This window comes from Pteropus alecto, unplaced genomic scaffold, assembly GCF_000325575.1.
Source record: "Pteropus alecto unplaced genomic scaffold, ASM32557v1 scaffold155, whole genome shotgun sequence".
NCBI lineage: Eukaryota > Metazoa > Chordata > Mammalia > Chiroptera > Pteropodidae > Pteropus > Pteropus alecto.
Window position 1 is genome coordinate 16,866,643 of NW_006438113.1, and position 23,916 is coordinate 16,890,558.

A 23,916-nucleotide genomic window follows, 5' to 3' on the forward strand; every position below is an offset into this window, starting at 1 on the left:
AAAGGGGCAGGTGGCTTATCATGGCCAACACACCTCTATCTTACTGGCAAAAGGCACACAACCTTAAGACTTCTGTCCCACAAGGAAAGGAGAGGAGTAAAACATGCACATCCACAAAAAAGATTCAAGAAACTACCAGAAACTTTAGCAAGGCTAATTGGTGAAGGTCTTTCTTTGTTTGAGTCAGTCTATAAAGTCTCAGACATGTGTGTTTCTTCAAATGCACAGTCACCAACACAAAGCTAGTATTAATAATGACAATCACACATTTATGTGGCTGTTACTGTGCTAAGATGTTTTATATTAATAAAGTCATTAATAATAACAATTCCAATAGAAGTGTTTATTATTTTTAATCTCTAATATGTAGCTAAAAATACTGAAATTTACCCAGATTAATGATCCTAACTAATAAGGACTAAAGTAGAGCCCACAGAGGTAACAAGCCTCAGTAGCAATAGGACATAGTAAATGTTCAGGATTATAATTATTTATTTATTTATTTATTTATTATATTTTTTACCATTTTATTTTCCTCTTTATCCCTGCCCCCTCTCTCCTGGTAACCTCTAGTCCATTGTCCATGTCCATGAGTCTCTGCTTATTTGTCTTGTTCATTTGTTGCTTTTAGGTTTATATACCACTTATATGATATCATGTGATTGCCAATCTTTTCTGTCTGGCTTATTTCGCTTAGTATGATTATTTCAAGGTCCATCCATGTTGTTGCAAATGGCAGTATTTCATTTCTTCTTATGGTTGAGCAATATTCCATTGTATATATGTACCACAGCTTCTTTAGCCAATCATCTATCGTAGGACACTTAAGTTACTTCCATACAGGATTATAATTTTTTAAAGGGCCTTCTTTCAAGGTGAACTCCACATGCTTTAAGCTGGGCCTCAGCCTTTTCCAAATTTAATAAGCCAATCTGCGTATTTTAAAGGCCCAGAACTGAGCATAATTCCTCAGAGTGAGGAGGCTGGCCAGATGTCAAGCTATTTTCTTTTCTCTTTTTTTCACATAATGAACATAAAGTGGTTATTAGGTGTGGTGATTAAAAAAAAAAAAATGATTGCTGGATTTTTTTTTGATCTCCCTTCAATCCCACTACCATTCGCTCTGTCCACCACTGGATTTGCTAGACTCTGGAAAGTTATCTGTTACTCATGCAGTAGGCTAAAGATTATTATATAATTCAAATTTCCTGTAAGTTTTGTAAATTATCTGTGACTTTCTGGAACAATTCCAGTGATGAAGATATGACTTTAGTCAGTATATTGGGTTGAGTTATATTCCTCACAGATCTTTCTATGACTTTGATTTCTCATAGATTTTTCTTTACCTGGGCTGCTGCATGACTGTCCTACTCTATAATGTTCTAAATCTTCTTTGAAAATGCTGAGACATCTGTTCAACATGGAGCCTGAATAATAGGTTGCAGACATTCCTAATATCACTTTAGTGTCCCTTTGTGCCATTGTCCATCAGTTGATTGGGGTTCTACTTCTGTCAAAACTATAAAAAGAAAATAGCAGACAGTTAATTTCTCCTCTTTTTTCTCATCCTCTAATGCTTAAGGAGATAATGAAATGAACATTTATTTTCAACTGAAGCTCAGTTGAAATGCTATGATATTTTTGGTGACTTCTCAAGAGAAATGGGAAATGAGTGCCACCTGTTTATGATTTGCAATTAGAGAGATGGCACTTCTCAGATGAATCCTACTTAAATGTCACATCTTTTATTTGGTGATGAGTTGTTCTCTAGGAGAGCAGTGGATGCCTAATTGCACGTGATGACCATGATTCACAAAATTCATTAGTTTTATCTGCCTTCACAGTTAATGCATGACAGCCCTGTCTGTTTGGACCAGGGGTTCATGCAGATATTAAGAAGGCCTCAAAAAAGAGATTGGTTGCATTGTCGGTAGGTGAATTATATTAAGGAGGGAAGGCTTTTTGACTCTTGCTCTCCTTTTCTCTCCCAATGAATGAATGGTTAGGCTATTTTTAGATTCCTTTTATTCCTTTAGCTTATTTCATCTTCATCTCTGAGTTGGAGATGACAGAAGAGGTGTACCTAGCTTTAATTGATCCTTTTGTAATGCTTTCCTGAGAATTGGTTCTCATCTCTCTGCATCTACTCAATCAATTCACTACTTATCCATAAATGCTTTTCCTTTGGAGTTTTGCATTTTGATACATAAAACAACAGTGACAAAACAAAAACACAAGAACAACAACAACAACAAGATTTCTTCAAAGTAAACTATGGCTTTCACAATTTTGGTCTCTAAAATGGGCCTTTGCTGCTTGCTTTTAAAGTCTAATGCTGAATGTTGATTTTTTCTCTTTGTCTTCCTTCTGTGACAATAATTATGTCTGAGATCTTGATGCTCAAGGCAGAAATGCAATAGGAAAGCATGGTGCACAAGAAAATTTTAAAAATTGCTTACTAATAGTTAAAATAATATTTTCATATACTATTAATGAACACTCAGGTAAAACTTACCTCTTTCTAAACTTTATTCTATGTCTATCATCAATTTAAAACACATATCTATATGTTATAATACTATAATCTCTAAAATTTTTTGCATCACTCTTGCAATGTTTCACTTTTTTTCTATATTTTTATTTTTCTTCAATTCCGTCTTATATTCTAACCTGAGTGTAGCTATATGGAAGATTAGGACAAGAATTTACATAGACTCTTCTTACTGAACTTTAGAAGTTATTCATCAACTTCTTTCTAGAGTTGAGAGGATAAAGATTTATCAATCTATCTATTGATTGATTGATTGATTGATTGATTTTAGGTGAGGCAACTCTTGGTTGACCTCACAGATTGCAAGGATGCAAGGACCTTGTCAGCTTGCAATCTCTTATCATTTTACTTTTTATGCTTATATTACCTAGTCTTCTTAGACGGTCTCCCCTCCAAGTACCAACCAGGTCCAACCCTTCTTAACTTCCAAGATCAGACGGGATTGGGAACATTCAGGGTAGCATGGCCGTAGACAAAGAGGATAAAGATTTAGTTGATGTCTACTATGCCAAATATATATTTTTAAATTTTTATTAGGTATAAACTATGTGCCAGAATGGGGCACTAGGATACAATGGTAAATAGACATAGAGCTTATGTCTTGAACTTTATACTCTGATATAAAGTATTTCTGAAATGCCATAGGCTGCCCCTTCATAAGTTTGGAACAATATTACACTGATGCTCTAATGTATATAGTGAACTAGAACAAAAATACTGAAAGAAATGTTTAAATGCTACTATTTATTTCAAAGTATAGGTAGGCTTTTATTATCTGGGTAAAGTGATAATTGGAAAGAACACCTACAACTGAACCAAATCAATGTCATGATGGATTAGAACCTTATTTCTAAGATGCTAATTCCCCAGTAAGGTTCCTTATTCCTCCAATTTTATACGAAAGCTGTAATATCTAGGCACTTGGGGCTTGAACTTTCTAATGTGATGAGAATCTAATTTTCTTTACAAACATTGCCAAGATCTGAATTTAAACCTCAATATTTCAGCCAGTAATCTATATCTAAACACCAGAGAATAATCCACAGCAATTCAGAATTAGGTAAAAGAAAACATTTCAAATAATGAGTGGATTTTTGCCAATATAAACCCAAAGTGATTATCTCCCTTGGCCTCTTAAATATTTAACCTACCCAATTATGCTGTAGCCACAGAATAAATTTAGTGAAAAGCCAAATGATTATGTGTGGGTCATAACTATAAAGTAATGGTACTTGTTTATTGTAAGACTTTTGAGAATTTTACTTCAGTTTGTTTTTTTTTTTAAAACGAGAATTAGAATTTATTTGGCATGACATAATGAATTTAGAAGATTTTGATCACGAATTACTTTTCTCCCACTTCTGTAAAGATGGGATTTAATACTTCTATAAGAATATTTTTGCCACACTCTGGCTGTATGAACCCAGGTAAATCACCTGCTTTTTCTGTGTCTTCAGTTGCTCAATAGAAAAACAAAGATATACTACTTAGTTCAATCTTACTGTCACAGATACTAAGATGATTAAAGGTCATGTGAAATGTCATTATAAGTTAGAAATTCTAAAAAATAGAAAGTGATGGTACAATGTAGAGTAGAATTTCCTTTTTGTGTGGACACGTGTTAAATAATATCAAGATAGGGATATGTAAAAGTTAATGTAATGAAGCTTCTGGTATCAGCTCCAACATATAAAGAATTTGGAAGATATCACTTTCATTCTTAAAACCTAATTTAAAATTTTTCTTAAAGTCACTGTAATCAAGATAGCATCCTACTGGCAAAAGAATAGATCGGTTGATCAATGAAACAGAAGAGAGAGCCCAAACAGACTCACAAGTATAGTCAACTAATTATTGATAATGGCACAACTGTATTCAGTAGAAAAAGAATCTTTTCAACAACTGGACTTCTCAATATACAAAACAATCAACCTAAACAAACACCTCATACCTTATACAAAATTTGACGTGAAAAGAGACCTAAATGCAAAATGCAAAATTATTAAGCTTTTAGAAGAAAACATAGGGGAAATATGCATGTAATTGGGTTTGAAGATGAATTACTGGTACTTAAAGTATGACCCATAAAAATAAAATGGTAAGTTGAACTTTAAATTTAAATTTTAAACTTTTTTTATTTAAAGAAAAAAATGCTTGCTTTAAAAAAAAAGAAAACATTAAGAGACTAAAAATACAAGCTACAAACTGAAAGTGTTTGCAAAACATATATTCAAATATTTGTATCCAGAATATAAAAAGAACTCTTAGTATTCAACTACAAAAAAACAATCTCAATAAGTAAATGAGTGAAAGCTCTGAATAGACACCTCACCTTTAAAATATACAGATGGACAAATGGTTATATGAAAAAATGTGCAACAAGTGTTACTATGGATATGCAAATTAAAACAACAAATACAACTGCAAATCTATTAGAATGTTAAATACTAAAACTTTGGCAATACCCAATGCTGAGAAACCAGAATTCCAGTCTTAACATTGATTAAGCATTTTTACTCCTAGCTATTTATTTATCGGACTAGAAAACACATTCACACAAAAACTCGTAAATAGTCAGAGAATTTTTGTTCATGCTTGCGAAACTATGAAAGAAATGATAAATTTCTTTAATAGTTTAATGACTCAGCAAACTGTGGAACTTCCACTCTGTGGAATTCCACTCAGTGAAGAAAAGGAATGCACTTTCAATTCATACAACAACATGAATAAATTTTCTATGTATATTTCTAAGTGAAAGAAGCCAATTTGAAAAGACTGTATATTGTAGGATTCCATTTATATAACACAATGGAAATGAGAAAACTGTACAGACATTTAGCAAAAGAGCTTACTGATATTCCTCAAAACTGTCAAGGTCATGAAAAATAATGAAAATCTGAGAAGTTGTCACAATCTAGAGAAGCCTAAGGAGACATGACAACTGCATGTAGTACCTGGATGCAGGCCTGGAACATAAAAAGGACATTAAGTAAAAACTAAGGAAATCTCAATAAAGTGGAATTCAGATAATAATAATGTATGAATATTGGTTTATTAGTGTGACAAATATACCATAGCAATAGGGAAAACTAAATTCAGGTACTTGGGAACTCTCTGTAATATTCTTGCAACTTTCCTGTAAATGAAAATCTAAAATAAAAATTAATCAATGACTTAAGAGAAAAGTTAATGTGATGGGACAAAAATTAACAAGTCATTAAGTCATGTCAACCAATATCATTGTCCTCATACCCATGCTAAATCTTAAGTAGGTTAAGAAATGATCATTATAAAATACAGACCCTAGGCAGAGCCCCAGTCTGATGTGGTAGGGAAATACTGAACTCTGAAACATCCTTCTTCCACAATGCTTTGTCCTTGCTCTTAGCCTCAGAACTTCTGTGGATGACTAAAGTTCTCACTCTGTACAACCAACGTTTGCAGATTATGAAGAATAGAAAAACATGTTTTCATGCCGCAATTGCTTGGTCTCTTTTCTAGGCCACTGCTGTATTTTGTGAGGTCAGGGGGCTTCTTATCTTTCAGGAGGCTGCCAGCACTGAATGCTGTATACTTCTCATCTGTGTTTCCCTTTGTCATCACTCTAACATAAGCTTTCAAATTTACTGTCTAGAAAAAACCTAAATATACTTAATGATTTTCATTTTTTGTCAATGTCTCCTTAGGAGGAAATGTTCTGTGTCAGAAATGTTGAGGCTGATACTAAATTTTGTTAATTCACACGCTTTACTGACACGACACTTATTTAGAGTGTGAAAGAACTGTCACATGTAAAGAGTATGTTCAACTGCAAAATTCTACAGGATTCTGTTAAAAATAGTCTAAGGGTGGAAATTCTTCTGATCTTGCCTGTCATATAAATTTACAAAGTTGCTATTTGTTAGAAACATGAAGTCTGCTATGAAAAAATACAGAAAGGACTTTGTGTTTACTCTTATGTTGGAATTTCAGCAAATTGTGTTTTATGTGAATAGTTCCCAAATGAAGTTTTGAAGAATTATTCATAGATAAATATTTTGCACTCTTTTTTCTGGGTTTTGGTAACATCAAATGGAAATGAGTCCCAGAGAATAAAAAGATAGAAAACACTCTGGGAGTGGGGTCATGGCCCTGGCCATGGGTCAAAGGAGACTGCTACCACCTACCCCTTTCTTGGAATGTTTCACAAAAATATCTTTTACTTACATTACTGTTGGGGGACCCCAGGACACTTAATCCCAAGTGTATTTCTTAATGATTAAGAAAGCACTAGGAGAGATCAAAAACCCATTCATAAATGCCTTACATTTGAACAGTACAGAATAGATTCTTATTTTTATATACATATCTTGATTCGTTATTACAAACTCATCTGGTGAGGTGATTCATACTATAATTTACACTTTACAGGAAAAGAAGTTAAATGAGACCTTTTCCCTTATCTTCTGCTGAGAAAAAAGTTTAGCACTCTATCAGGCACAATCATTCTTAGTTGGCCTTTACAGAGTGATAAAAACTGATGCCTTCAAGAAACCCTGTCGCAACTGTCACAAGTGGGTTGCTTATCAGCATACCAGAGAGCAAACAGTGTTTAAGATGGTGTCAATGTATTTCATTTTCCCTTATGTCTTTAAAAATGAGTACTCAATACATGATGAAAATCCAATATTTGAATAAGCAGAAAATTTTAACTTCCCTGTCCCTGCCTCCTCTTCTCCAAATAAAACAGTTAAGAGAGTGCTGATTGAATTATTGAAAACATCTTTTGACAAAAGCTTTAAGAATTGATGGTAATAGACAATCCTTGGATGAAGAATTCATGAAAATTATACTACCGAGGTTATTTAGTATATTTCTTAGCTTAATAAATTTGTTTGGAGGGGTATAAGATTTCATGACCAAAGAAATAGCTTTAATATCTTATTGACAAAAGCCTAGTGAATAAATCACAAGTGCATATGCTCAGTTCAATTTTGTTTTTAGTACTGAAACTTCAAGAAATATAATAATCGGATTGCTTCACTCAGTGCTGGAACAGGATATAAATACAGAGTAGCATGAAAGCACTATCAATGAAGCTACGGAAACTTGTTTGGAATGTCCCCATGTCATTTCACACCACATAAAATAAGTACAGCAGAATTCTGTTTCTTTTTACAAATCATTGACTCTATATTCCTAAAGTTCTCTAATGGCTAAAGTTTAAAAATATAGTAAACACCATTCCCATATTTTCTTATATAATAATTGAATAATCACACCTCACAATTTTGTGTTAATGTAATTTTTACATCTGAAATGTGTATCTAATGAACTGAGACTCTTGTTTTAGTCCTGAAAATTTTAAGTAAAACTTAAATTTATTTATATCCCGATTTGTTTCTGATCCTTAATTTAATGTAAATTAATTGTGTGACATTGGCAAAGTTATCTATCTACTTACAAACTCACTTTATATATGAAGATATACTGTCACTGAATAGTCTTGTTTCATGAAAAGATATGCTACCCTTGGACTAAGGTTAAGAGCAAGACTCCTACATAGCATCCCTTCATTACCTGATTCTTTATCACAAGTCTGTAGGGTATAACTTGAGGAAAATGCTGTGTCAACAATGTGGAATGGGCTCTTAAAAAGCAAACAAACAAACAAACAAAAAAACAACTATAAGATCGCTCAGGCTCTTTAATATCCTATGCTACTTTTTGAATCAGAAAGAGAGCATAGAGGAGAAACTTCTCCTAAATCAAATCATTCAAATGTCTCAAGTGTTTCAAGTAGCATATTTCAGGACTAGTGTTCATAGAACATGTTTGGAAATGTGCTTTGTTGTCAGTGGTCCCTAATCCAGGCTGCTTATTGGAATCACTTTGGTAATTTTAAATCACTGATCCTGTTCCCACTCCCACAAATTCTAATGTAGCTTGGTAAAAATGTGACTTGAATATCAGATTTTAAAAAATCTTTGCCAATTGTTCTCTTGCGCACAAAAGATTGAGAACAAAGTCTATCTTCTCATCCTTCCCTTCAGTTTCAAAAGGGCTTTCCTCATTCCCTCTAAAGTTTACTGTGTCTCTTGAACCCAGAATCATCCCTTCCTGTCCTCTTTATTTACACCTCCCCCTTCCCCCCCAAAAAACTGCTTTAATTTTCAGTACCAGATATTGGAAAATCAGATAGATTTTTGATAATATCAATCTACAAGACCAAACCAAGAATCCTCTTTTTACTAAGTACCCTTTCTTCCTTTTTGCAGGTCATAGGTAGTTTTACTATCTTATTCTTTGCTTGATTCTTCTGTGTTTTGTTTTTTTTTTCAAGCACATGCAATTCTGCTCCATCATGTAAAAATCTTCACAATGTCTCTCATTTTCTTGCACAATCAAACTTTTGAATGAAGCATGCACTTTTTCTGTCTCTATTTTATCACTCTCTTTAAACCTTGCCATCTAGTTTTCATTCCTAATTTTATTTCCAATATTTTTTCTTTTTCACACATACCCTGTAATCCTGCCTCTATCCTCTGTCTTCTGATTCTCTTTTTTATTACATTAATATATAATTTTTTTTTCAGGCAAGGCAATCCTTGGTTGACCTCATAGATTGCAAGGACCTTGTCAGCTTATAATCCCTTATTTTTTATATTTTATATGCCTACAGCAACCTAGGTCTTCCTAGGTTACTTTAATATACTTTGGATCATGCTTTTTCCTTGATACTTTTTTGAAAAACTATTAAAATTTATTTATTTTATTATTTTTTTATTTCTACAACCTATTCTTATTGTTTCTGAACAATTTTACTAATTGTGGATGTTTATTAAAAAGAAAGTTCTTAGTCTGACAACACTTGCATCTAAACATTGAAATGCACTAGTTTCATACTTATGTTTCCTTTGGAATATAATTTTCCTTTCTCTCAAAATGATAGATTATAGGAATAAACACTTTTAGACTCTCTTTCCATCTAATTAATTTAGTATTTTCACAGAGAGATAAGAGTTTACTCTTATTATTAAGCATCTGATATTTATTCTAGGAGCTGCAGATTGCTGCATTAAGAAGACAGTGAGAGCTCATCTATTCCTTCTTTGTGCTCCATCTATTGCCAGCAATTATGTGATGAAGTAGGTCTGAAATCTTCAATGTCATCAACTATAATATCTCTACAGATGCAATTCTTTCCACCAATGGTGATTGAGTTCTAAAACTTGGGAGACAGTAAGAAGCCCTTTACTTTGATTGTTGATCCAAACTACATTTTCCAATTTAACTTGATCAGATGATCTTGTTCTTTTAGAGTAGTTAGCCATTGATATTTGCTTGACCAGTCTAAAACTAATGTATCGGTCCCCAATTTTTATCCATTCCGAACATAGTTCATTGGGTTTATTATTTATTGGTTATAATGCAAAGCAAGGAGAAATGAGTATGAGACTGACTCTTATACCTCCCCCTACCACTATATAATATTGAGGAATTGTCAAGAAATCCATAGGAATAAGCATAGACACTGATTTTAGTTTAATAAAAGTTCTGTGTATGGAATCAGGTGTTGGTACAGCTGCTGTAACTGGCTTTAGCAGTCCTAGGCCAAGCAAGAAATAAACTATAGGTTCAGTAGCTTCTTAAACTGTTACCACAGATGTAACAACTATAGGCCTGAATGTTCTGCAGGCTATATTGTCAGAAAATTTTTTGGTTAATTTCCAGGTAAAGCTTACTTCAAAGCAAGCAGAACGTTACTATATAGGCTCTTTAAGCATAGTCAGCTGGAGCGAATTGTTTTACTTGTTTTGTATTCTCTACTTTTATTATGCCCTCACCTGAATGCAGATAATTATTTTCAATCACACGCACATGGCCTAAATTTTATTCTGTTTATTTCATAAGCTCTGATTATACTTATTTAATTCAGAGAGCTAGACTACAGGTTAATTATATGAAAATAATAAGTTTCATTAACAAGCAGATAAAAATGAATGAAGATCCTTATTATATGGAAATATGTCATTTTTTTAGTGTAAAGTGGAGGAAAAATTCAATGTAATTCTATGAAAATAAAATCTATGAAAAAAATGAAAAAAAGACAAACCCAGATCTAGGTGCCGTTTTTTCAGTGAACAATGAATATTATCAATTGAAATCCAAAAATGATCTTGCCAACCAAAGAACATGGAAAAAAGAAAGAAAAATGAAGTCAGGCACGTAGTTGTCCTGATGGAAGGAAGTTATTTTATCTTGAGAAAGATTGAGATCTTAGAGACCAGAGTATGTATGCCTGTATGTATATATGTATTTATGTATCTACCTACCTACGTATTGATAGATAGTTCGATAGATTGATTGACCAATCTATCTATAATCTATTTATAGAATATGAAAAGGAGATCTGTTTTATAGATTGATCTAAGAAGAATAGGAGGTAATTTAGCTGCAATTGGCTAGGATGGTCACTGGAGCTAAAAGCAAACAAACAAAAAACTAATGAAACATAAAGAGAGAATCTCTGATGCCAAATCGATTAATGCCTCCGGAGTAGCTGAGACCTGAAAATTTGTAGAGAAGAGTCCTCCTTAAGTTATTAATCAGAAATCAGTTATATTGAAAAGGGGTCAAATATATGGTGAAGGAAAGAGATTTGACCGTGAGTGGTGAACTACTAATTTGTACTTCTTCATCTCTTCACCTTTTTCACCCAGTCCCCAAAACTCCCTCTCCTCTGGCAATCACCAGTCTACTCTCCGTATCTGTGAGTCTGTTTTCGTTTTGTGTGTTCGTTTATTTTTTTTCCTTAGATTTCACTGTAAGTGAAATCATATGGTATTTATCTTTGTCTGTCTGACTTTTTTACTCAGCATAATATCCTCTAGATCCATCCATGTCATTGCAAATGGTATGAGTCTTTTGTAGTGAGACATAAAAGAATGAGTTTTGAATCTTTCAAAAGCATACACTGTTCAGATAAATTTTATCACTTTTTCACCCATAAATGCTTGATTTTTACTTCTTTTGCCATCTCAAGCTGTTATTTTGAATATATTTAATTTCCCAGGTTATGCTCTCTTAATAACTCTATTACTTTAAAACACATTTAATCATTATAAAATTATTACACATTGATTTTCCAGGTATTTTCTATTCAAATTTGTCCAAATATTGAGCCATCTTGTAGTTAATTAAATCATTGAGGAGCTGTTTTCCTTCTTTTATATATTTTATTTATTTATAAAACAACAAGGATTTCTTTTTTTCTAATTAAATTTTTTTGGGTAACATTGATTAATAAAATTATACATGTTTCAAATGTGCAATTTAACAAACATAGAAAGAATGTCAGAAATAGAAAAGTGCCTTTTGGTAAACAGTACAGTAATCATTGTTTCAAATAAGAATCATCACTGTATTCTAAAATTAGTGAGCAAAAATATGATAAACAAGATATTTGCTTAGTCTCAAAATATCTTCCCACAATATATTTAATAATAGAAGAAAAAATATTAACTTTACAGTGGAATAACCTGGCACACATCACTTTAGCCAATTACTAAAGCTAGCATCACTAAAAATGACACATATTTAATATAAAGTGCCTCCTGATGTGATATAGGAAGGTCATAGCTCGGAACATTACTCTGTGGCATTCTTGTTAAAAACACATTACCTTTATTTAGTCACGAGGAAAAATCAGCCAAACTCAAACTGTGGACATTCTACAAAATAATTGTGCAGTATTACTCAAAAAGTGCCAATTCCATGAAAGATGGAGAAAGACTGAGGAACTGCCACAGTTTGGGGACAACTAGATACAATGTGAGGTCCTGGACTAGATCCTGGACCAGCAAAAAACATTTGTGAAACAGTGCAATTTGAAAAAAGCTCTGTAGTTTAGTTAATAAAATCATATTAATTTTATGTCCTTGTTTAGATAATTGGTCTGTTGTTATAGAAGATATTAACATTCACGGAAGACAAATGCCTGGAATATGGGGATTCATTGTACAATTTTTGCAACGTTTTGAATTAATGTTAAAATACAAATATAAAATTAATAGATATCTCTTTGGACTATTCACTGCATCCAGAATCCATCTCAAGAAACCAAAAAGAATAGATGACAGAAGTTTGATATCAGAGAGCAGAAATTTGTTAACATTTTTGTCAGCAATTGAAAATACTTGCAAATTTGTTTATTTTCACATGACAGTATATTTACTATTTCTATCATCTACTTAAAATTACTTCCTTTTTAGTGTAATTTTATTCTAAAATAATTTTCCATCAGGGTCTTGAACCTGCAAATGTGCAATAAGCCCAGTTGAAATGCTATAACAGTATGTAATTAAAACTTGTTTTTAGAAATTAAAAGGAATAGTTTTTATGCACTGTTGAAACCTCTTTGACTAACTCTTATCAAGCCTTTAGATGTTTTGCATAAGGAGTTTATGAATTCATACTTATGGCATAATTAGCCATAAAATAATTGGTTATTATAGATATATTAGCCAACTCTTCTATCCCTAATGCTAATATGACATCTATGAGAAGAAATTATAAATCTAAACATAATAAATGCTTTCCCCAAATTGTTCATACTAAGGAACCATATTTGATGTAAGCTTTAAAAAGTTACTTTTCCAATTCCTTTCAACTTTGCTTGAATCTTTTTGGGGCTTGTCCCATGCCCTCATGATGACTTGGTTGTTATTTTTATGACTTTCTAATAAATTTTCCTGTGATCTGATTGCTGGTAGCGAAAAAAAATAATCACTTTTTTTTACAGATAAAGTTAAGAATTCTGTGTTCTGTGACTATTGCTTGCATTCATATACAACTTCTTAAAGCTGAACTTCCTTCACATTCTAATTCTTCTGAAGATGTTTCATGATCACCTTTATACTTACTAATTTATAGATTGTTTATGGTGTTATGGCAATTGTAATCCTGTCCCCATTAAAACAGAGGCATATTTGTACTTATTCATCTTAGCTTATTACCTGTCAATGAATTTTTTACTCATATCGTCTGGTTTTACATAGAACACCACCAGGTTAATATATATATTATTCACTTTATCATTCAGGATTGTCTCTTGCTGCGAGTAATAATAATAATAATAATAATAATAATAATAATAATAAGGAGGAGGAGGAAGAGGAAGAGGAGGAGGCGATAGAGGAGGAGTCGGAGTAGGTGAAGAAGGAAGAGATATAAGGGAGATAATAAATAATGAATTTACTTCCCTCCCTCAAAGGTATTTAATTTGTCTGTTTTAAATAAATTAAAGAATGAAAAAGCCAGTCCCTGTGGCTATGTCTTTGATGTCAATGAAGATACCACTCAATCCTTAGGCAATTAAAGAAATGGGATTCATAAAATGGTAGAAGTCAGAGCTCTAGAAAATGCAAACATTTCCCATCATATTAAAGATACAAATTTAGTTTAAGTTGAAAAAAACAAGGCACCTACAAAAATGTTTATGGCATATTAGGTAATAAATTTACTAGTGCAATTATAGACTAATAATGTTTGCTCTATGGGTCAGCATGAGAATTCATGAAGCATTTCTCTGTTTTGAAGTTGAAGGTAACAAGTAAGATGGTTTTAGCTTTCTGAAGTTACCTGCAATGCATTTTCTCACAATTTGAAAGAAGATTTTGATTTGGACTAGTGTGAAAGCACATTTTGAAGCAAAAAATGGCCTTCAGGTTTGAAACAACCAAATTTAGACTGACTCTTACATGTTTTTTATGTAAGCTTTATTGATATGTCATTTTTATCCTATAAACTTGTGCATAAAAAAGACTTTAATGTAAGAATAAAAACATGTTAGCCATATTTTAACAGTTCAATAAAAAGGTAATGCTGAGTTAATTTTTTAGTAGGTGTATTATTTTAACAGGAAAAAAGAAACATATTTCCCCTGACTAATTATTATTTACTCTTTTTTTTAATGCTCTGTATGTTATGACCTCCAACTAGATTCATGTTTTTATATTCTTATAAGTTTATTTCTCTCTGTGAAATATCTAGACATGTTTCCTTGGGGCATCTCCCATAAGAGATGGCAGAGAGTATATTTTTTAGTGTTTTATTCCTTTTTTATTCTATCATCTACTAAGGAAATTACACCCAGTGTCCAATAAACTATTAAGCTTCCACATTTGGTTTAAATAATAATATTAAAGTAAAAGAGGTTAAGAAATAATTTAACATTATTTATCTTTACCATAATTTCTGTGGGGGAAACAATATTTTCATCATTCAAACTGTTATTACATATGAATGTATTTCTAAGAATAATAGGTCTGCTTAATGCTTTTGATTAATAATAATATTTACTGAGTATTCACTGTATTTGGGGAACTGTCATAAGCATATTTCTTAAATTATTTCATGTAATCATCACAAAAAACACACTAGAAGTTCTATTTACAAAAAACGTAACAGAGAAATAAATAACTTGTTAAGGTTTGATTACCCTCTGTCATCTCTCCTTCTCTATCATATTTTTTAAATCTCAATACTATCCCCCAGGGGGAAACTAAAAACAACTGCATCTCTTTATTTCCTTACCAAAAATGTTTTCTGATGCTTTACTGGCAGCCAGCTCTCAGGTATACTGGTATCATTTTTTATATTAATCACTTTATGAAGAACTTCTGTAAATGAAGAGAGTTCATTCCCCAGGAGGAAATTTGGAATCCAGTTACTAATATTGTTTACATTGTAGTACTCAAAACACAAATTAATAGAAAAAGGTAAATTATCCAATGATTTGACCAATGTCATAAAAATTTTAACTTGCTCCATGTAATAGTTTTAGATTCAAATCAGAATGTTGCAACACAAAAGGTCAAAAGTGCTCTTAAGGGAAGGATATTTTTGTTTCAGTGGCCTCATGAGTTCTAGCACTCTGCCATTAGCTATAACTGACATATAGTCAGTTCTCTTTTCAGTCATGTCTTTAGAGGCTCAATATGGCAACTAAATTACATAAAAACAGATTTTTTAAAGGTGTACATCGTGATGATTTAATATATGCATACATTGAAAAATGATTACCCCACAATCAATTAATTCATCACTTCCCATAGTTCCCCTCATTTTTGTTTTTGTTTTTGTTTTTGTTTTTGGTGACAATACAAGATTTATTCTTGTAGCAAATTTCAGATATACATGCAATATTACTAACTGTAGTCACCATGCTGTATGTTAGAATTAGTGACATGTTTTTGGACTCAGGAACTTCCTTAAGTTCCTACTCTCTATCTTCTGCTGAGTCATTGTACTCTTTCATTGACAATTCACTTCGTAATTTTGTTTTTCCCCCCGATTTTGCTTTTGGGGTTTAAATTCCTAACCTAAATTAAACAATCTAGTTTTTTGATAAGCAATTCATTTGTACCTGGATTGGCTTTTCAATTAATTCTATGGAAATGATGGTCTGCTTTCAGGCAATTTCCAAAAATCACTCAGAGACTCTGCTTTATGCATGCTTCTCTAGATATCTATTTCTTGGTCGCTATGGTTACATAGCTTTGAGTAAAGACCACTGATCATTCCTTCTCCTTCACAGGCCCCTGCCCTGTCTTCCATTCTTAGTCTATTCTTATTCATTCTCTGCACATTCATAGGCAATTTTAGTCCTTTTTATGATTATGAGTTTGATTTCTATGCTAATAACTCTCAGACCTATATCTGCAGCTCTTTTTATTTCAGCCTATATACCCAATTGTCTGTTGCAAATATCCAGCTAGATTGTTATAGGCATTCATCCTTAATCAAGATTCAAATCAGGTTTCAGCTCTTAGAAGATGACTGTATTCAATACTGAAGCTTTATTAACTGTCATCCACTGTACTCCTATTATGTCTTATGAACACCTTTGCCAAACTGTAGTGAGTCATGGTTATTTGTTTCATCTGTTAATCTCTTACGGGATTGCAAGTTCTCTGTGGGGCAGAAACTTTGGCTGAATCGAGCTTGCATTTCCAGCCTCAGGTAGAGTTTCTGCAATATTTTAGGTAACAGATAAATATAAGTAGTTTATTAGAAAGTTCAGGCCTTTGAACAATGAACTAGTTTTCCTTGGAAGATAAAGTGTGTTGCAGTTAAATTTTAGACAACTACTTTCCAGAGAAAATATAGACCTGGATTATGCATAAAATTGGAAGTTAGACTATATAAACTATAAGATCTATTTTATGCCTGAAACTTTATAAATCTATGATCCTGTAATGCTTTGAAAAAAAATTACGTAAAATATAAAAGTTAACTTTTTTTGGCATTGTATCCAAAGTTTCTAATTAATAATTGTGCCAGTACTAAATGCACTACTTAATTGCTTAGAAATCAAATTACATTAACACTAGCAAAAGCTATTGAAAATTGGCACAAGTACCATCAACAGATGAAGTATCATTTAAATTAAATGCTTCATTTATTTCATTATTTTAAAGTCATCATATGAGTTTAGAGTAAATGAACACATAACTTATGACAATTTACTTTTGGCAAATATTTGGGTCTTCTAGGGACAGAATCTGAGTGCATTTATTATGAAATATTGAAGAGCAACCTCCAATTTGGCTTTATCCTTAATGTGTTTTACTATGTTGACAAAGCAGGATATTTGAGTTTATTACAAATTGAGAAAAGTGAGGTGGACATATTTTCGTGCTGAGGCAAAATGCAAACTCAAATTCAATGGCTAGAATTTATATCTATTTTAAAGAAGAAAAATAAAAATTCAGTTATTTGCTTAATGTCATAGCAAGGAAATGACAGGAATTCATGTCTTTTTTATTTATGTCATTATTTATGTATTTATGACTATTTCTCTTCAGTTGAATGTTTGTTTCTGAAAGGATTCTGTTAGGCCATATAGCCACAAAGGAGACCACACCTTTGTGGTTTTCTGCACATGAGTGAGTGTTAGCATGTATGTGGGTGGGGTGGAAGTGAGTATTATGAGGTCGAAATATTAGGTGGATATACCACAGGTAATAAACTGATGGATAGAGAAGATGGTCAGAGTTTGATTTTTTAAAAGAAGATTAGTGTCTGTTCTTACAATTTAGCTTCTTGTTTTTCTCTATCCCTTCTCAGCAACATAAGATATTGGCTTCCTATCACATCAGAAATGTAACAGAGAGAAAGCTCTCACACTAAAGACAGAGAGTAAAGGACTATGCTCTCTGAAACATTTGTAGACCCTCAAATTGCCTCTGAGTTTAATTGCCTTGGATCTATAACTACTTCAACTCCAGGACCATTTTACAAGTTCCTATGGACTTTCAAGGGTAACCAGGTAATTGTGACTTAAGATGTAATCTTCTGAAACTTCAAGGTTTGAATTTTGCCCAATAGTAGTTCTGGAGCTAACCGAAGAGCCCTGAGCCCAGCAAAATCACATCATGTGGATAGGATTACCCAAACCCTCTCAATTCTCTTAAAGATTATGAAGATTACTTCATTTTCTCAGCATTCATCTTCCTTTTGTTTTCATCTTCTCCTTCTTAGACATAGAAAATTGGACTAATGTAAACTCAGAAGTATCTCAACCACAGGCAAAACAACATTCATGAGGGATTCAAGTTGATTCATAGGGACTGTTATTCTATAGTTATAGTTTTACTCAAAGTCTCATTCTTTTGTACATGTGCATATTATATTTCCAGATAATACTTTCACAATTAATATTTTCTTCATGTAAGCTTGACTACAAAAGTTGTTTTGAGAAATTACTTTGTCACTGGAATGTTCAATACTGCATCTCTTTTCATCCACAAATGCACATATACTATAGCTAGTTAGGCATTCTAATGACTGTGTTTCTCTAACTGTAAGAAAGGCATCTTTTCTCCATTTAATTAATCAAGCTGAACTCCATTTCAAGGGGATGAATTGTATCATCATGAGGTTTCAATAAATTATAAATCTTTCAATGGTTAAAGGCAACAACATTTCCTAAGCTTAACATAATGGAATTGGGCTAATTCATTCAGAGTTGCATTCGCTGGGACTGAGATATGCTTGCCCTCAGGCAAGTGGCATGAATTACTAGACATTTCTTACAGAGAAAGAACAAGGTAGAATTAGATATCCCTTTCCAAGTTCCGACTTAATGTTTTTGCTCTAGATCTTTAATAATCGCTAATACAAATTGTCATATAGGGATAAATATTGAAGTTGAGTTTTCAGCTGATAGAAAATATATACTGAAACACTATCTAGATATTGAGAGAAGAGTCAATGACATAGACAAAGCGGATTACCTTCTGAGAGACTAAATATTTGGTTAATATATTTTCTTTAAAAATCCATTGTTTTCCTTCATTGAAAGAAGCCAAGTCAGCACCGAATTTGGAGTGCAGGTCATGTCGAAACATTATAGTGTGATGCCATAATAATTCATATAATTTGAGAGTTTAAATCTTCCTCACAATCTCTGAAGCAACTGGGATTTGAGACATAATCAACTTCTATATAACCTATCGGAATGTTTAACTCTACAACTACTACAATGGTTAACTACTACAATGGCTATCTGGATTGGATAATTTAATATTTGTATTTCTGACTAGTCACTTGAAAACTTGAAAATGCATAACTTGAAGTAGCTTGTCGTTTTTTGGGGGGGTGTAGATATACATTGTGTATGAAGAGAAGACAGTGGGAGCTTAGTCACTGCTTAATATTCTCATGTTAATGTGACTTTATATCCTCCATTATTATTCATCGGGATCTGAAGGAATATCTTGAATTTTCTGTTTACTAAAATTAAAATTTTTATTGCATTTAATAAGAGACATTATATTTGATAATCTGTGAATTGTCAAAAGATATTCACTTCAAATTCAATGGCCTCCTATACAATATATAAAATTATAAAATAAATATCAACATATTACAGACAGAACATTAATTTGGTACAAGAAGACCATGATTCAACTCAGCTTCAGTACTCTTAAAATGTGTTCCATGGAACAAATGCTATTTCTTCAAGAGGGTAGAAACCTGAATGCCATTTCTTGACATGTCTTTCTCCCTTATCTCCCACATCATTGCTAGGTCCTGAAAATTCTCTTTTCTTTTCCAGCTTTATTGAGATATAACTGACATGTAACATTGTATGTTTGAGGTGTACAATGTGCTAATTTTATACACATATATTGCAAAACAACTACCACCATAGCATTGACTAACATTTACATCATGTCACATAATTACCATTTAATTTTTTTGTGGCAAGAACAGTTAAGGTCTATTCTCTTACTAATGTTCAAGTATATAATACAGGATTATTAACTATAATTGCCATGCTGTACATGAGGTCCCCAGAATTTATTCATCCATAATGGAAGTTTGCACTCTTAGACCAGCATCTCCTGATCTCTCCCACCTGCAGCCCCTGAAAACCACCATTCTAGTTTCTATAAGTTCAGCTTTATTACCATATAAGTAATGCCATGCAGTATTTATTGACTCTGTATTCCTTTGACATACCCTCAATCATGTGTGTGTGTGTGTGTGTGCATGTGTGTGTTTTCTTACTCTGGCACTACATGATGTTCCAGTCTCATTTTGTGTATTTTCTGCCCCAATTCTAAAACACTATTTCTCTGAGGAGTGTGGCTTCTTTTAATGAAGAATTCTATCCATTTTATTGATCTTGATTATAACCAAGATCAGGGGGTGAAGTTACTGAGGCACAGTTGCTTCTAGGTCCACTCTACTGACAGAGCAAAGAAGTAGATGTATTATACTAACCTATGTGTATACATGTTGTAGCCACTCTACAGAAACAGACTCTATTCCTAGCCAAACTTTGGTTTGGATGTTGAGAATGATCAATCCACATATATACTAAAAGGTATGAAGATATTTATTATTTCACACAATGAGGCTTTCTGGGGAGGGCAAGGTGGCTCCCAAGCAAATCTAAAAGTGACTTAAGATAACAAGTAATGAAGACTGGCTTGGGGTTTTATGATGGTTAGTGGATGTAGGTAAGGTATCCTGCACATGGTTGAACTTCCTAGAACTTGCCAGAGAGGAAATGTCTGGATTTTTTTAACAGCTTACACAGATGTAGGGCAGAAGAGGCATATGTAGGAATAAACTCATATTCTCTTAATATAGATACATATGGTTACACATAAATATATTAATCTATCTGTATTAAGAGAATGAGTTCATTCTGATGTTCCTAATCGATTACCACGTGCATAGTTCCAGCACCCTCTCCTTTTTTATCTTTAAACTCCCAACTCAGCAGTGAGAATCCTGACTCCCATCAACTGCCATATATTTAATTCATTGTTCTGTTCCCATATATATGTATAATGGCTTCAGAATTGTTAACAACTGCAACCATGAGAAACAACTGTATCAACTAGAATACAGTGCTAATGTGTATTTCTTTTTGTCTTAGGTTTTGTTTTATAATATTTACTCATTTCCAAAGTTTCTTAGACTAGAACCTTATTCCCATACCCACATTAGTGAGATTGTTTCAAAAAGCTTCATGTTTGCTGTTGCAGTACATACAAAATATTTTCACTGTACTAAAAGAATCTATTGTGTTTTACCAATTCAATTTTCTCCTCACACACAATCCCTGTTTACTATCTCTATAGTTTTGTCTTTTTTACGTCATATCATATAGTGTTTAGACTTTTCATACTATCTTTTTCTACTTAGTAATATTAATTTAAGACTCATCTATAACTACTTGCGGCTTTATACATCACTTATTTTTATTACTGAATAATGTTCCATTAATCTAATGTGCCACATTTAGTTCATCTATTCAACTATTAATGAACATATCGGTTGTTTCTAGTTTTTGGTGATTATGACTAATGTTTTCATAACCATTTACAGATAGGCATTATGGTTTTTAATTTTCCTTTCTTGCAATCTTTATCTGATTTTGGTATCGGGTAATGCTGGCCTCATAGAATAAATTAGGAAGTGTTGCTTCTGCTTCCATTTTCTGGAAGGCATTGTAGAGAATTGGTATCATGTCTTGCTTAATAGTTTTCAGAGAATTCCCTAGTGATAAGTACCACATGGATCTGATAATTTCTTATTGGAGGTTATAGATTATTTTGCCGTGTTTTTCAAGAAATTGGCTTACTTCATGTATGTTACCAAATTTGTGGGCATTAAATTGTTCATAGTGTTCTTTATATCATTTAAATTTCCATTGAAACAAAACACTAAAACGTCTCTCCTCTTAATTATGGTATTAGTAATTTTAATCTATTCGCTTTTTCTTGCTTATTCTAGCTAAAAGTTCACTCATTTTATTGATCTCTTTAAAGAATCATATTTTTGTTTTATTATTTTTTCCTCTTTTTGATTTTACTTATTTCTGTTCTAAATTTTATTATTTTTTTCTTCTTCTTGGTTTAAATTTAATTTGCTTTTCCAGTTTTCTAAAACAGAAATTTTATTTATTGATTTTAGATGTTTAAAAAATTCTAATATATGTATTTAATGCTAAGTTCTTTAAGCACTCCATTCCACAAATTTTGTAGATTACACTGCAATTTTATTTAGTTCAAATAGTTAAAAAAATTTATCTTGAGACTTCTTTTCCATAGATTTGTTAGATGAGTGTTGTATATTTTCTAAATATTTGAGGATTTCCCAGCTATATTTATTTTATTAATTTTTTGTTTAATTCCATTATAATGTGAGAACATACTTGTACTATTTCTAGTCTCTTAAATTTGTGAATGTGTGTTTTATGGCCCAGAATATGGCTTACTTTGGTGAAAGTTTCATTCAGCTACAGAAGAACCAAGGGAAGACTTCCTGCAGAGAATTTATCTCAGTTCACCTTGAGCATCAAAGTAGGAGAATCAAAATAAATATTTTTTATTTTGACCTGGTAAGAATCTGGCTTTCATTCAGCATCAGAGGTGCTGGGTATTATTGGGTTAAAATCTGTTGATAGGAATCTGTTTGATTTGTCCCTCAGTGAACTGGTCCATCTCACAAAAAGATTTTCTGGTTGCCACTAAGTAATAACCTCTCCCCAGGGAAGCCTTCTCTTCCCCGAGCTTCCAGACACCAACATCCTTCCATATGTTCTGCTTTAGTTGGATGCAGCATCTTATAAATGAAACTTATGTTGATTTTATTGTTATTGCTGGCCAGAACATGTTTATGCTTATTGAATTTCTGCCTGCATGCTCTATCAATAAATAATAATGGATATGTCTTGTTTATTCTTAGAGATCTATCAGTTTTTGACTCATGCATTTTTACACTTTATTTTTAGGTGTGTATTGTTAGGTATGAATTTTTATGTCTCTTTGAGAATTGGCCCCTTTAAGTAGTATCACTCTTTATCCTTCACAGTTTTACTTATTTTGAATTATGCTTTGTCTGCAATTAATATAGCTATTCCACTAGATTCTGAATAGAGAGAGTTAGGATGGTATTTCTTTCCTCTTCCATTTACTTTTAATGTATTAAAGGCTTCATGTTTAAATTAGGTTTCTTGTAGACAACATATATCTGGGCCTTTTCTATGTAGTCTCAAAAATTTGTCTTTTAATTGAGGTACTTAGGCCATTTGTGTTTAAATTGTTATTTTTACTATATTTGAATTAATATACACTGTGTCTGTAACTGTTTATTTGTTGTTAGAGGTTTCTTTTTCTGATTTCTCAGGTTTAATTGAAAATTTTATATAATTTCATTTTATCTTTTCTCTTAGCGTAACAATTATATTTCTTTAAAGAATAATGGTTTCCCTAGATTTACCGTTTATGTTTTAAGATAATCAGATTCTAGGACCTGATTCCATAGTGTAGCAGTTAGCACATCTGCTTTCCATGCAGAAGGTCCTGGGTTCATACCCCAATGGAGCCATGATCTACCGCCATGCCACCCTGAACAAGCCTGATGTCTGATCTCAGAAGCTAAGCAGGGTTGAGCCTGATTAGTACTTGGATGAGAGACCACCTAGGAAGACCAGGTGCTGTAGGTAGTAATAATATTAAATAATTAAAAAAAATAATCAGATTCTATCTTCAAAAAATACTACCTCACTTCATAAATAGTATAGATACTTTATAACAGTATATATTCCCAATTACTCCCCTTGCCCCTTGTGATATTGCTGTCATTTTTTTTTTTATTTATTTATATGCCATAATCACTTAATATACCATGCCCCAAACTTTCTCTTGTTCTCCAGAAATACTACTCGATTAGTCTTCAAATATCTTAAACTTCTTTGTGATTCAGATGATTCTATTTGATGAGCTATTTCCACTTGTGCACTCTCTGCCTCCTCTTATCTTGGTATTGTAGTCATTCTTTAGCTTTTAGCTTAAATT

The 23,916-nt window shown here is 32.4% G+C and overlaps 2 pseudogenes; one reads left to right on the forward strand and one right to left on the reverse strand.

Annotated features, from left to right (window-relative positions):
- Positions 1–2,906: 2,906 nt before the first annotated feature.
- LOC112482777 lies at positions 2,907–3,025 on the reverse strand (annotated as a pseudogene).
- Positions 3,026–23,448: 20,423 nt separating this feature from the next.
- LOC112482771 lies at positions 23,449–23,564 on the forward strand (annotated as a pseudogene).
- The last annotated feature ends 352 nt before the right edge of the window (positions 23,565–23,916 follow it).